Raw genomic sequence first — 16,047 nt, forward strand, 5'->3', positions numbered from 1 at the left:
CAAAATATTCCCAAAAAAAATTCTACGGAACAGAAAAAAAGGCATTCCTTTTTCTTACGACCAATCGAGCAATCACGATGAGTTAGTTATTATTATCTACCCTAGAAATAATTTAAATGGCAAAACTAGGTTTGCCGGGTCAGCTAGTTTTTATTCTTTTCGAAGATGAAGCAATAGGAACACCTGATCTATCTTATATCATCTCAGAAATGTTTCATCGGTGCTCAAAATATTGTATAAACTCCAAAAATATCCTAAGCTGACCTAAACGGTCAGCTAAATGAAGAGTGGTTAGGAGAATAAGGTCATCGTGTAACTGTTCGAACTCTTTACCTCCGTATAAGGTCTTTTGGACTGCAGCATTATCGAACCCATCTTGTGTTACCTCTTACGGTTGAGCATCGACGATTACAGTGGTGCAGAGAACAACAGCATTGGAATGTGGAATGGCAGCAGGTCGTCTTTTCTGATGAATCTCGATTCTCCTTGGGTGCACATGATGGCCGAAGAAGGGTAAGACGACGTCGAGGAGAAAGACGTGAACCTCATTTTGATGATGAGCGACATGTACATCAGGCAGTAGGCGTTATGGTATAAGGTGCTATTGCACATGGAAGAAGGTCACCTTAAGTCTTTATTCGAGGTAACATGACAGCGCTTCGTTACCTTCAAGAAATAGTGGAGCTATATGTTCTCCCTTACCTTAACCGGCTTGAGAATCCTATATTTCAGCAAGATAATTCTCGACCGCATGTTGCCAGAGTTTAAACTTTTTTGAAGCGACCCATGTGAATATTTTTCCATATCCCAGATCCCCTCTATCTTTCGCCCATAGAGCATGTTTGGGACATCATAGGTAGAAGGCTTGGAAATTTACCACAGCCCCCACGGACTTTGGCGGCTCTGAGACATGAAGTACAAGTAGCTTAGGATAGTATCCCTCAAGAAGAAATAGACCATCTTCTTGCATCAATGCCAAGTCGTGTTGTTGAGTGTATAGATAACCGCAGTGGACAAACACATTATTAACAAATTTATTAAAAAAAATTGTGAACCCTTCGTTTTTTTTCTTCAAATTTTAATCATTCACCGATTTCTATACTATCTATGTTTTACCAAAAAAACAAATTTAAAATTTAAACAGCTCCTTCTGGGTGTTGCAGTTTCTTTGTCAGTTAGTATATATAAGATGATATGTGCTGGATATTCGATCAAACTATGCTATCTGATCAAAAATTTTCTGCAAAAAAGAAAGTAATTTTAGGTGAAAGTGAAAGTAGAATGCTCCGCAACCAGATATAAGAAAGCCTTAAGGGTCGGTACAGAAAAAGGATACAAAGATGTTATGTTAGAACAGATTACTCTATCCCCGGGGCATGAAGCCTGGATGGTGGTTCTGATAACAGATGTTTGGGAGGTCGAGGACTGAGATATAATTATGCAACAAAATTTTGTACGGCCTGCAAAAATCTGTCTGTATTGGCTGTGTTGGCATGCAGAATACAGTGTTACTCAGAATACTTCGTCTCATCTCATCAGGTCAGCTAAGAGCCATTTGCAGCTCATTTCCCTTGGTAAGGGATGTTGTAAGGACAGAAAAAACAATATGTGTGTATGTGAGAATCGAAATAACAACTGAGGTGTCTCATATTTTTAAGAGAGTGGTGCCTCTCAGGGTTTGCTATAAAAGTTTTTCCTATCACACTTTGCACTCTGCATAGCAGCCTTTACTGATTACTGATTACTGATTGCTGGGTGTATTGGTCGGATAAACCAAACCTACCACTGCAAACAAGCGGTCTATTGTAGCACACAGGCAAGCTCGTAGAGCTAGATCTCTCCTTTCAGTCCTATCCTACTCAAAAAAGGGATGATGTCTAAGTTTTTTAAGATGGGATCTGAGTCTACAATGTCCTGTGAAAACCGCCATGATAGAGATCTCAGATTGGTTCTAGAAAATCCTAGCCAGCGACTGGTGTATGGGCTGGGAGGCACTGAAATAGCCCTGTGCGAGTGACGCAGTCTAGGACGGTTGTGCCAGTACTCCAGGATCTTATGCCTTATCCAGCTGTTGTTCCGTTCCCTGATTAAGGAATTGGAAATTCCTATACTTGGTTCTGGACCAATGTTGCGCCTTCTCTGTCTAAAGCGCCCGATACTTCGTTGCCTCTGAGGCCAGACTGTCCAGGTAACCAAATCAGTTGTAGTCTATTTAAACTTTGGAGAGTTTAGATCTGCATTCAAATACCTGTGCCGAGTTGCATTTGTCTGCTGCGAGAGATTCAATCGCGGCTTGACTATCCGTTAGAATTTTTATTGATCTACCCACCCAACCCATGTTAAGCAAATGGTTGGCGCACAGATCAATGGCGAAGATTTCTGCCTGAAATGCTGTCGCCGACTTTCACAGACTGGCACTGAGTTCGGTCAGCGGTCTACGACTGTAGACTCAGTAAACCAGCAAGGTCCTTGTAGATAGAATTCCTTGTGACGGAGCCATTCGTCTCTGCTTGGAATCAGAAAACTGAAGTTTCCATCTGTGCTGGTTCTTGTGATTATCTGATCAGTTCTCATGCCCATCACCTCGTCTGCCTCCAATTGGACTGCAAGACGATTGGGCACGAAAATAAGTTTGTCAGGCTCATTTACGGTAAGGTGGTGGAGCCCTGAACAAAAATGTGAAGGGGAGGGAGGTCTAATAGCATGCCCATGGACACAGTTGGAGTAGAACGGAATGCCCCCGAAATCATGAGGCATGCCGTTCTCTGGAGTTTCGAAAGTTTGTTTTAGGTTTGAGCGCGTTCTGTGCTGCATAGCAGCCTTACTCATTTGAATAATAAACCGATTAACACCAAAACCTACTATTCCTATGGTAGAGAAACTCCTCCCTGTCGTTTCTTCACAATCGTCACAAATAGTAGTTTAAAAATCGTCAGAGGCCCTCAGTTCTCCCAATATATCCTTGAAAAAGTGTTTTTTCCTACTATTTGATGTAGAGAGGATGTAATAGAAGATTTATTTTTTAATATACTTGTAGTCATCAGCCCTCCCAAACAGTTAGCATCTGTATATCAACTAAATTATTCAATCCCATTAGCTCCAACATATTTCTCCGCAGAACATGTGCGCCAGTAACCCCTTCATAGCTCGCAAAATTGAAATAATAATTATGCAACTTTCGCACCAGGTCGACCCCGTAACAATTTCATGCACTGTCGGGAAATGACTAATAAATAAAATATAACACTGACTTCAATATTTGATGAAAATAATTAGAAAACGATTACGACCCTCTCCTGGTCCGGAGTCCATCAATCAAGCGTGCGTTGGATCTCCAGAGATTAGGCATGGAGTCGAGTCCCGGAGCCGAGCGTCCGCTTGGTCCCCAGGGTGGGGAACGGCGTCCGGGACGTGGGGTCGGTGTGAGAGTCACACGGAATCACAACGTGAAAAATTGCCTCCGAGCCTGTGGAGGGTAATTAACGATGAGGTTTTGAGTATGGGTTTCTTATTTGGTATATATGGCTCGCTTTTCGGCAGTCTGGTGGTAATCCATTGATGAGGAACTGATGATGATCACGTTGCCCTTGAGAACATGCATTGGAAAATTCAGAAAAATCAAAACAAACACTCTCCAACTCCAATATTGCGGAATTCATACATAAGAAGTTAAGTGGTGTGTCGACTACATTCCAGCACCAGCTGAATAGTTCCTTTGAATTTGTTGAATTCTCAAAGAGTGTTGTCTTATCTGATGGCTATGTCTTGGTGTCACTGGACGTCACTTCATAGTTCACCAACGTTACACATGCTCTCGTGGTGCAGATTATAAAGAAGACTTGGCAAAACGATCTCAGCCTACACTTGCTTACACAGGGGAACTTTTCTGACGTTGGTTGACTTCTTGTTTGAGACGAGCCATTTTATGGCACACCGTATCAACAAATTGAGAGCACAACTATGGGTGGTATTGCGAGTCCCATCTTGGCATCCTTTGTGATGAACGACTTGGTGATGTCCCAGCTGACCCTTTTTGTCCCTTTTGTCAAATACTATGTGTATGGTTCCATCATGGGGAGAAAGGGTTTTTTTACTGAGGTTTTTCCCTAAGCTCTTGTATCATACACCAATTTGTATGGTACCCCGTTACGCTAACCTCTGCTGAAACTGTACCTCATACACATGCTATAATTATTGTTTGCTGTTCAAGATTGTAATGCTCTATATCAAAAGAATATATACAGGGTGATTCCGGAGGAGACCGTCAGATTTTAGGTGAAGTATACACTAGTCAATATAGTTTCGGAACAATGTTGGGTTTATGGTTCGGGGCCTTCATTGAGAGTCTACAGGGTGATTTGTCCGATTCGACCGATTTTTCTTTTATTCATAACTTTGGTATGGATTGATCAATCATGATGAAATTTTCAGTGTAGAACAATATGATTATCTTCTTTCAATAATTCCAACACTTGTTCAAACATACAGGGTGGGAATTATGATAAGTTCAGATTAAGTATGCAGGTTGAAAAAACACCCTGTACATTCCGTTTTCAGAAATTTTCTACTTGCTTCAGATTCTACCATGAGTTTACATTACTGGAGCGTTTTTATTTTTTTTGGCACACGTCCATTTTTCCTAGAAAAATTTTTCAAAGATGAACAATATCGTTTTTTCGCTCCAAGGCATTGAGAATATTCTGAACTAGATGGTAAAGCTGTATCGTCCAATAATACAAAGCTCTTCCTGAGTCCTAAAATAAATTTTCCAAATTCGAAATTCATTTTTGATCGCTCATATTCAGATGTATTTCAACATGCCTCAATTATTTACTCATGCGGAATATGCGGATATGATTTTTGTTTATGGTTTTTGTAACGGAAATGGAAATGAAGCCAGAATGGAATACCATAGACGATTTCCCAACCGACGTCAACCAAATAAATGTACTTTCGGTCGAGTATTCCATTATTCTAAAGAACATGGGCAATATTCTAGTAAGGCAGAGCACATTGATAGGCCTACTCAAAATGAAATTTCGATTCAAATTGTTGAACGGGAGGAGGAGGAACCGTCTATTAGTACTCCTCAAATTAATACCGAATTAGGAATTTCGCAGAGCAAAGTGAGCAAGACTTTGAAGAAAGAACAATTCCACCCATACCACTACCAAAAGGTGCAAGAACTGTAGCCACAAGATCTGCCCCAACGATACAATTTTGTCGCTGGGTTATTAGTCACCAACGAACTATTTTTCGTATTCTATTCAGCGACGAGGCTATGTTCACTAAGAATGGAATTTTTAATATCCACAATTCCCACGAATGGGCAAGAGACAACCCGCATTTGAAGAAGAGTCATAATACACAACACAGATTTTCTGCCAATATTTGGCTTGGAACAATAGACGGAAATTCAGTTGGCCCTCACATTTTTGCGGATAGATTAAATGGTGAAATTTACCTAGATTTTTCGGAAAATATTTTACTAAATTTATTGGAAAATGTACATATCCGCTCTATGTACTTTCAGCATGACGGAGCACCACCTCACTTTGCATTGAATGTGAGAAATCACCTGGATGTAAATTATCCGAACAGATGGATTGGTCGTGGAGGCCCTATTGCTTGGCCACAAAGATCGCCTGATTTGAACCCTTTAGACTATTTTGTGTGGGGATATCTGAAAACAAGAGTTTATAAGGTTGAAATTAGAAGTAGAGAACACCTAGTTGAAAGGATTTTCGAGGAATGTAATATCTTGAAGCAAAATCAATCCCTCATTAGAAGGTCAATTGGAAATTTAATAAAAAGATCTCGAATATGTATTCAAAAAAGAGGAAATCATTTCGAACATTCTATGTAAATTTTGTGTTAATCCTTAGTTTTGCCGTTCATGATATGTTTCAAATGTTTATTCTGTATAGGTTGTAGATTTTTTGGTTTAAGTAAGTAGGTATAAAGATATTTTCTGGATTAAATGATTTTATACATCAGAATATGAGTGATTGAATATGAATTTCGAATTTGAAAGAACTACTTTAGGACTCAGGAAGAGCTTTGTATCATTGGACGACACCGGTTTACATTCCAGTTCAGAATATTCTCAATGCCTCGGAGCGAAATAACGATATTGTTCATCCTTGAAAAATTTTTCTAGGAAAACTGGATGTGTGCCAAAAAAATTAAAAACGCTTCAGTAATGTTAACTTATGATAGAATCTGAAGCATGTAGAAAATTTTTGAAAACGGAATGTACAGGGTGTTTTTTCAACCTGCAAACTTAATCTGAACTCATCATAATTCCCATCCTGTATTTTTGAGAAAGTGTTTTAATTATTGAAAGGAGACAATCATATTGTTCTACACTGAAAATTTCATCAAGATTGATCAAGCCACACCAAAGTTCTGAATAAAAGAAAAATCGGTCGAATCGGACAAATCACCCTGTAGACTCTCATTAAAGACCCCCAACCATAAACCAAACATTGTTTCGAAACTGCCTTAACTAGTGTATACTTCACCTAAAATCTGACGGTCTCCTCCGGAATCACCCTGTATATATATATGGCTTTGCTTGAAGGTAGGATTGAAGAGGCTGTCATGTTTTTTAACCGCAACCATGAGAGGATCCAGTTTACAGTGGAAGTTGAAAGTTAGGTTCGTTGCCCATTCTGGACGTTTCCGTATATCGTACAGACGAACAGAGACTCACCACTAACTAAGCCTTCTAGCTCAGGAATTATCCTGAATTATCTATCAAATCATGCCACTAGTTATTAGATCGGTGCCATCAACAATTTACTTTATAGAGCAATTAACTTAAGCAACCCCGTTTATCACGACCAAATATAAATAAAATAAGGAACATATTACGAAATAATAGATACCCTAAATCTTTGGTCAGCAAGATCATTCCGGAACTTTTACAAAAAATTGAAAGCAATAAAGACAACACAGCCAAACCTTCAAAATCATATTTCAAGGTTCCTTATATCCCAGAGCTCTCACAAAAGATCAAAAGAACACTTAAAAGAGGAAATTACGAATTAGTTTTTTATAACATGAAAACTCTCGCTTCATTATATAGTAAAATTAAAGATCCTGTTGATAAAGAACTTAGATCAGGCGTGATATACGGGACTCCTTGTTTGGACTGTGATAAGATATATGTAGGCCAAACTAGACAACATTCACAGAGTAGAATTGAACAGCACAAATATAATATTTGAGACATTGAGAATAGTAAGAAGAAAGCTTTGTGTTCCCATTATTTCAAATATGAACACAAACTTGATTTTTCTAATGTGAAAATATTAGATAACGAACAACATTTTAAGGAAAGAAACATCTTGGAGATGATACACATTAACATCAATAACTCTGTGAATTTTAGCTCTGATACTGAACACCTAAGCAGATTGTACAATTCCATCCTAACTAAATACACGAATTTGAGATGAGTTTTAGTTGCTTTTACATGATGAATTTTATGATTGATGACTGATGTTACCTTTTAATTTATGTTCAACTCTTCATAAAAAAAATTCATAGAGGTAATTTTTATACTATTGTTGTGTATAGTTGTGTAGTCATTCTTAATGTTTTCAGGCCTGATGAAGTAGATGAAAATCCACGAAATGTGGCCAAATATAGCCTAAGGGTTTTTCGGTGTTTGTCCTTGTTCCCACCAAAAGAATTTCTTTTTGGTTAACCGTGGAGGACACAATAATCATAGTTTACATTCAGAAAAATGTATCATAACCGAATCTGCTCTTTAGAAAAAAACGAAAGACATTTGATGCTCGTGTCAGAGGTGGTTGATCACAAAAGCTATGGCGGCTAAAATTGGCAATAAAAGTAATAGACAAGCAAAGAACTATGTGCGTCATCTGGTGTTAGTTTTTGCAACTAGAGAGTCCTAAAAAAAGAAAAAGTATTTCTTCGTACGAAACATTTCAGTCACAAAAATTGACAAAAAACGACCAACTTTGGAGTGATGGTTTATATTCTAGGAAATATTGAAACAGCTGAACCCAAATCGACAGGCTTCGTTATGCTCCGGATGAGCACCAACATGCAAAATCCATAGCGATAAAAGAGTTCGAATGAATCTCAAACCGTTTTTTCGATTTCCGACAAATTCAATAGGCTAGTCGAGCTAGTCGTAAACGAGCGTAGCAAATCCCAGAGAGGTTGAAACATCCAAACATAACAATAGACCGGTTTCGAGATCATTGTCCCTCGTCAGTACAGTGTAGAGCTGATTATTCCAAACGAATCCCTGGAAGATTCCTCCAGGAACTGATCAAAGATGATTTAGGTAGAAGACTCCAAATTTGCCGACAAATTATGGCTCTACTTGACCAGCCGAAAACGTTGTAAACATATAAAACGTTCTGTTTTCTGACGAATCAATCTTTACGTGGTGAGGTAAATCGTTATGGGGCAGAAAAAAACCCACACTAGATGAGAAAAAACCACACTTAATTTGAAGATAAAGTCAATATTTGAGAATGAATTGCTCGTGATCGAGTAGGAGGTCCAATTTTCTTCTTCCAAGGAAATCTCAAGTATTAGTTCCGATTTGGGCTACCCTAAGATGAAGAAAACAAAATAGCAACAAGATCTATTCGTGAGTATCTGGAGAATATATTTCCAGGACAGGTTTGGTCCTCTTCTACTGAAGAGGACCTTTTGAGTGGCGTTCCAGGTCTCCAGATTTTACAATTATGGACTATATCGTATGCGGGTACCTGAAGAGCGAAGTTTTTAAGAACAAACCAGTAAACATATTGAGCAGTTATAACAACGAATTAGAATTATTCAGGAGTGAAGTAGGTTTTATTTCTGCCGAAGTAATTAGAAAAGTTAATGGACAACATTTCGAGCATTTATTGAAGAAACATATTTGGGTTGATGCCAAATGTATCAATATCAGATTTCTTCTACTTCGTACTAAATGAAAATTTGTTATCGATTGTTCATCGCCTGAAACTGAAGAAAGAAAATTCAGAACGAAGCAGCATGTTCTTTAGAACAGACGTGTTTTCAAGAAGAGACTGAACCTCCATTTATTTCATTCAATGTAGAAAGCCCGGGAAGTAATTCATTTAATTTCATCTCGACTGTACTTTTTTTCGGATAATTGAACTATATTATCTTCCTGTATTTTCTGAAAATAAATAAATAAAAAATAGATAAGCAGTTTGTATGAACGTATCTACGAAAATCAACACAAATTCAGAAAAACCTTTTTCCTAGTCTATTCCGTTCCATTTATATTTATTTCAATCATGCTCAACCCTATCTATGACACAATCAAGATGATCCACCAAGCAGCACTTTGTATGTGGGCCATTAATGCCAGCAGGTGGTTCATCTATTGTCTCGTAAAAAGAGATAGCTCTTTGGTAGGATTCACCTTAAAAATGGCCAACAATTTGAAAGAACATGTGAAGAAATTAAGAAACAAATTAAAACACCCCAAAAAACCCGGAGAATGAAATGATAAACGTTTCCTCCAGAAATTATAAACCCCGACTGTTCAAATCCCATTATTTATCCGGAGGCAGGTGTTTAATTCTAAGCGGTGGCATTCGGAGACCGTACAGTTGATCTAAAATGGATCATCATTGAGTCCATCCCTCATATAATCACTAAGCGAGAATGATCAATGAATTCACTCCAATCCAATCCGTATTTTTTAATCCTTCCCAAGTTATACTTTCGGATTTGTTCTGTATAATTTGAACTATGGATTACACTTATTAAGAAAATTAATAAGTAGGAGGCTGTTCGGATGAGGAATCCTCAATATACCTACAATTAAAACGTCCGACGGAGTTGTAACTGGTACCTCTCTTGCATTTTCCGCGTATGGTACCTGTGGCTAGGAATGTTTCGTAAATGTTATGGTTGGTTTAATAAATGATTTAGACTTGATTCAGTCACTCCTCGACTAGAGCTTAAGTATAAGGTACGTTGTTTTTTCTGCTTCATTTGCTTTCCGATCGTTTCTCGATTTTGTTATAATTAGTGCGATTAAAGAGCGCCATTTTGGGCGTTGCTTTGCTCGTTGTAGATCTAGTTAGACCGGTACAAAGAAGTCCATCGAGTTATTTTTTACCGAGGTAAAATTTTTCATTTGCCTCAAGGTGTTTCTCTTTACATCTTGTCGTTGAAATTATGTATGAGGCCCGCATGAAAATATGCAAGCCGACTAGTATTTTAAATTGGAGATACCCAGGTTATTCGATATTAGCCTGTTCTCATTTTTTTTTCTCGGCAGTAGAGAACATTTCTTTGAGCTTTTTGTGTAGCACTTAAGCTCTAGCAAAACTTTATCTGGCTTTATTGCCAGGATCTGTCGTGTTGTTGGAAATTTTGGTACCTATTTGTGGTCCTTTTCCATTCAAATAACTGCCTCAATCTCTAGACTCTAGAGTCTAGAGTAACATGGCAGCACTAGTTCTCTCAAAGTGGAGATTTCGGAGTTTGCATTGTATCTCTATATACTTTGATGGAGCATGGTCTCTTCATGCATATCGGTTGTGCATAACAGTTTCCTCCTATCATGGCATGCATGGTGAGGGTGTCTACTTTTCTTATATCTTTCTTATACCATCTAGTATTTATCGCTTCATCTTAACAGGCCATAACAAATCACTTCATTTCTGACTGTAACTCAACCGACTTCAGAAAGTAAAGGATAATTTTCTGACCAGCCCTGATCTTTCAATTTCTTGTAATATGCAGAGTACAAATGTTTAATCATAAATCATACGATCTTCGTGTCTTCAGTTGTGCTTGTCTTATCAGACCTCCTAAACCTCAGTTTGTTCTGCTGGCGTGGCTACAAGCTCATGATCTTATAATCTACTAATATATTGGATAATATTCTGAGCTTCTCTGCTTACGTCATCCATATAGTCAGTCGTCACTTCCCAATATCCTTATTGCCATTTTCAACGGTCGTTGACGGCAGTGGTGCACCCATAGAATGAAAATATGGGGGGGCACACATAAGTTCTGGGGTAGCACACATAGCTGCATGCTTGATGAAAGTAGGCGTTTCTTAAGGTTGAACCATGGCAAAATTAGTTGGTTTTTCGACACTTGAAAGTGGGGGCATTGTCATAAAATAAATAAATTTGTTTCAACAATGATGATTTGCTACTTTCTGCTTGCACATCCGCGATTTCATTAATGGTATAACATTTTCGTTATATTTATACAGGCTGTTTATAAATGATTGTCACATGGCATAGCGCTTTGAATTGAACTTAGCAGTTTCATATTAACAAATATCATGGAATTTGGAAACTGACAGTCAATCTTTATGATTCAATGTTCAGTTCTGAGTAGAAATTCATGAACTTTCTGTTTTCAAAACAAAACAAAATTTAATGCAAAATGGAAATATGATGGATCGTGTTATAATCTATAATATCTCTTGGGTATAGGTTGATATTCTTGCTTTTTGTTAGCGACATTTGAAGAAATCTTGGACGAATAAAACTCTAACTCTTCTCCTACACTTTCGAGTATCTAAGTCAGGACGATTAATTACAGAATATTCTGCATATTTTTTCGTTTCGCAGTAATTTGATATTCAAACAAAACAAAATATTCGAAAAATTAGGTACTTGGACTGAATGCAACTCTGTTTGAAAGATCTACATAATTACTTTCAAATATAACACATTACTCGAAAATGAAATCTACGACGATATTGAATGATTACATATTGGAGATGATTAGCAGAGCTAATATGGGCTTCAAGTTGCTAGGTGAATTCATCATTGTTAGCAAAAATGAAATTTAGTTCATGAGAAAAACATTCTATATTTATCGCCAATGAAATTGCGGTAACTTACTTATTGTAGCATGAATACGTCCAACAAATGGAATGAAAAAAAAATAAGTTTATGCTTGTTTTTGTATAGAAGCTTATTTCGAAGGTTAAAATATTACGTTCAATGCTCGGAAAAACTTGATTGTCAGATTAACAGGAGTGGCCTAGCTCGTTATGAAAACTTCAAATGGATCTATCTTTTTCTCTAGAATCCGAATTGGAGAAAATGGTAAAGAAAAAAGTGTTCCAATCAACCTCTAGATACTACGGTTCAAATATACAGGATGTAACTAAATAAGTTTAAAACATTTACGGAGGTGATGCTTCATCAAAAAAAGATAGAATCTTTCATATAAGGAAATTTCATTGTTGCATCCCTTGTTGAGATAAAGCCCCTTAAAGGGGGTACATAAAATTATTATAACAATTTTTTTGACAAGCATTAAGAAAGTTACAATATTGAAATTATCCTGTGACGTTTTCTATACTACCAATTTAATTGTCACTATGGTTAATAGCGACCTACCAGATAGATTAGTTTCGTATTTTCGCATTTATGAAGATGTATCTTTGTAGTTTTTCGTAAAATAATTTTTTGCTTTATTTTGGACAAAAAACCTAAGAGACATTTTTTGTTGAGAATGAAACATGTTATCGGAAATAAATTTTCAAATGTTAAACAAATAATAAGACAAAAAATTTTAGAGGATGCGTTTTCCACCCCTTACATCCATTGGGTAAACCAAATTAATTACTGGCTAAGTGTCTTTTCGGTAATAGAAAACGTCAGGTTAATTTCAATATTGTAACTTTTTTAGTGCTTGTGAAGAAAATTGTTTTACAAATTTTATGTACCCCCTTTAAGGGACTGTATCTTAACAAGGGATGCTCCAATGAAATTTCTTTATATGAAAGATCCTATTTTTTTTTTCGATGAGGAATCACCTCCGTAAATGTTTTACACTTATTTAGAGACACCCTGTATTTACAAGTCAAAGACGCTCCCTGCATATGTTTCATTTGATTTTTTATGCTTATCGCCTGATTAAAAAGTTCCTTATGAAGAATATTTCGATGACCATTCAACCTTCCTATAAAATGAACTCCAGGCAACAATTCCAATTTGATTAATCAAGTATAATATTCTCCTTCATCAACTAGTCTGAGAATCATTCAAGATTTAGTTAGTCGTAAAAGTGATCGGAATCCCCATGCTTGTTCGCGAATATTTCACCAGATGACTCGAAAACGTTTTGTGATACCCCTTGTCTCTTGTTTATAGCCCAATCCGTAATGATTTATGCACTAGTCCACATGCAATATCTCAGAGTACTCACCTGGCAAATATTTCAATAAGTGGTATCTTTGTAGGAACGTGAAATTCCGATGGTCCCTCTAAACTCCGGAATATGCGAGCTCATTAGTGAACCTCTCATCAGCATCCTGGATCTTCCTCGTATTTGATTACGAGAGCAGCTGCATACGCCTGAGATATTTCCTTCAGAAATTCACTGCATAGCTCAATGTCATCGCTGGCATATGCTGGGATGATCAATTTTCGATCATTTCTGAAATGGTAAACGTTTCTTGTTACGTCTGAATTTGCGGCTCGAAGATTGGTGGCCGTTATTATCGCATTTTACCTCGCAGGATGTGTTGTTGGTGTTGGTTCCTGTTAAAATTCACCATTGAAGAAAATTTCGAAGCTGTAATTCATCATGGACACTACGCCTACTTGTGTAGGGGAAATCTTTACTCATCAGGAGTTTATTAAAGTGACTTATTCTCGAGTTAGGGTGCCATAAAAGGATTCGTCATTATTTGACATATGACAATTAAATACATATAACTTTTTCGTCGAACTCATCAAAAAAATGTCATTTTGCGCACCACTTCGTCGACTATTTTTGAAAACAAGACTTTTCGTCCACAAACTTAAACTTCATCACACTTAAACATCGTTTTTTATAATTTATCTGTCTAGCTCAATCTGTGAGACTACACATCTGTGGATCTTTCACAACAGAGTTGTATTCAGCCAAAGTACCCAATTTTTCAAATTTCACAGATACTTTTTGATTTTTGAATATCAAATTACTCGAATACGAGAAAATATGAAGAATACTTTCATTTCACAAAACGTTCAAATATTCGTTAGATAGCGTCCAACTCAGTTGCAAGAGTCGAGTTCTTCGAAATTTTGGTATATTCATGGTAATGGTAATAATGAGGAAACTGGAAGACGAGGGTGATACCTTGATTTCGAAAAAGATTCATCAAATAAATAAAAAACTATATTCCGAAGTTTATTGCATCCGATAAAACCCTTTGTGAGAACTAAACTAAACTCACCCTGTATAACATGTATCACAGTCTGAACAAGGTATGTGAATATGTATATTATGAGTATATGAGATTAAAACATTGAAGTCTAGAGACAGGATCCTTGAGTCTTGAAAACAGAGTATAGTATGGCTTATAGTCTTTCTTCACGGCTAATTCTCATAAAATTTTGAAGTTCAACAATGTTTCGTCGTTTATAAAAATTATACAATATTTGTTCAAATACTATTTTCAACTTTGTTTTCTTATGGCGGCCATATTGAATTTTCCTATTTGAAAATGGGTAATTATATTTTTGTATTCAACATAAGGCTTAGTTTCTTATTAAAATTTTTAGGGTTTTCACTCCCAATCTCTGAAACAAAATCAATTAAAAATTAAATAAATAATAATAAAGAATTTGCTCCTAGAATAAATTTCAATCAATATCTAATGCTTAGTTTGTTGAGAATTGAATAAAGAAGGGAAATTTTTCTAAATATCAGCACTCATGCTAAGAAGGCATTTTATTTTACTCAGGTACACTGCTCAACTCAGGTATATCTACTACTGGTTTTTTGACTTTCATCTCAAAAATATAAATTTCTTACTATCTGATGGAGAATGTCTAATGACGAAATATTTTAATGGATACGTAGACCAATTCGAAAATGATATTCATGGCCCTTTCTGTGTGAGTGCAGATATTTATACATGGTGAGGCATTTTTTTTGACAGAAGGTAGAACTGATCGAAATAAGTCGTTTAAATTTTCTATATAAAAAATCCAAGATGGCTAAGATACAACCCCTAGAAGTTCGACAAAATTTCATTGAATTTCAACTCAATTTCTACTCTGTAATCTGTGAATTTCGAGTACGGGGCTGTAGAAGGTGGCTCCGGCATCGCAAATACGAAACAAAATATGAACATATGGCTAGACAATGAATGGTTCAGTACCAAGTTCATCGGATTAGATGCATCAGGTCACTTTTGAGAGAATCAATTGTTGTATTCTGCAATTTAGGGTGAAAAAAAATGTAGAAAATCAAGGCATTTTCTTGAAAGTGCTTATGTTAGTTACGTTGAAAAAGTGCTATGATGTTTCTCCATTTCATCTCATTTTTATGACAGTTGTTGGAATGTTCGAACAAGAAGATTGTTAAGTCCATTGTGAAAAAATTCGTGAATAATTCAGACAAATTTTATTGGTGGGATTTTGAAGTATTATTCTATTTTTTAAACTTGTGTCCTAAGTCTCTTCTGTCAGTTGGTATCGAAATGAACCATTTCATAAAATCGTGTAAGTTACTAAAAAATAATGAGAACAATTCGGCAATCTTAAGCTTCCATTTTCATTACCACGTAAATATGGAACGACCCAATACCTAAACGAAACCACATGATCCAATCAGGAGATAAGTTTTTTCCAACTATTCCCACTATTAGGATCTATTTCAGTAATTACTTTTAACATTAGGTCCTTTCGTTTGCATAAAAAGTGTAGCACTTTTCTACACTCGATTTTAGTATTCGTTTGCTGATTGAATTTACACCAGTGTAGAGGAGGTGTAGTTTATCTACATCTCCTTTTGACTATGTGTAGATAAATTACACTTCCTCTACACTGGTGTAAATCAAATCGAGTGTAGAAAAGTGCTACACTTTTTTGCAAACGAAAGGACCTATTGTCATTTTGAAAGTTTTGTATAGGTGATTTTTGGTGAAACGCTTCATTTTGACCGGTTCTACCTTCTGTTGAAAAAAGCCTCACCTTCAAACACACCCTGTATAAATATCGTCCAAATCACCCTCTCGATTATAATTCGAACAAACTAATTCAAATATTGATTGTTGAATAAAAAGCC

The 16,047-nt window shown here is 36.5% G+C and overlaps 1 long non-coding RNA gene across 1 annotated transcript in view; it reads right to left on the reverse strand.

The window, feature by feature from the left end:
- Positions 1 to 14,888, reverse strand: part of LOC123308195 — a 58,623-nt gene extending 43,735 nt beyond the window's left edge. Inside the window, exons 1-2 of the long non-coding RNA XR_006537065.1 lie at positions 14,791 to 14,888; positions 13,195 to 13,425 (exon numbers count right to left, since the gene is read on the reverse strand). This is a non-coding gene — a long non-coding RNA (uncharacterized LOC123308195). The remainder of the gene's footprint in view (positions 1 to 13,194; positions 13,426 to 14,790) is intronic.
- Positions 14,889 to 16,047: the final 1,159 nt, after the last annotated feature.

This window comes from Coccinella septempunctata, chromosome 2 (assembly GCF_907165205.1).
Source record: "Coccinella septempunctata chromosome 2, icCocSept1.1, whole genome shotgun sequence".
Lineage (NCBI taxonomy): Eukaryota > Metazoa > Arthropoda > Insecta > Coleoptera > Coccinellidae > Coccinella > Coccinella septempunctata.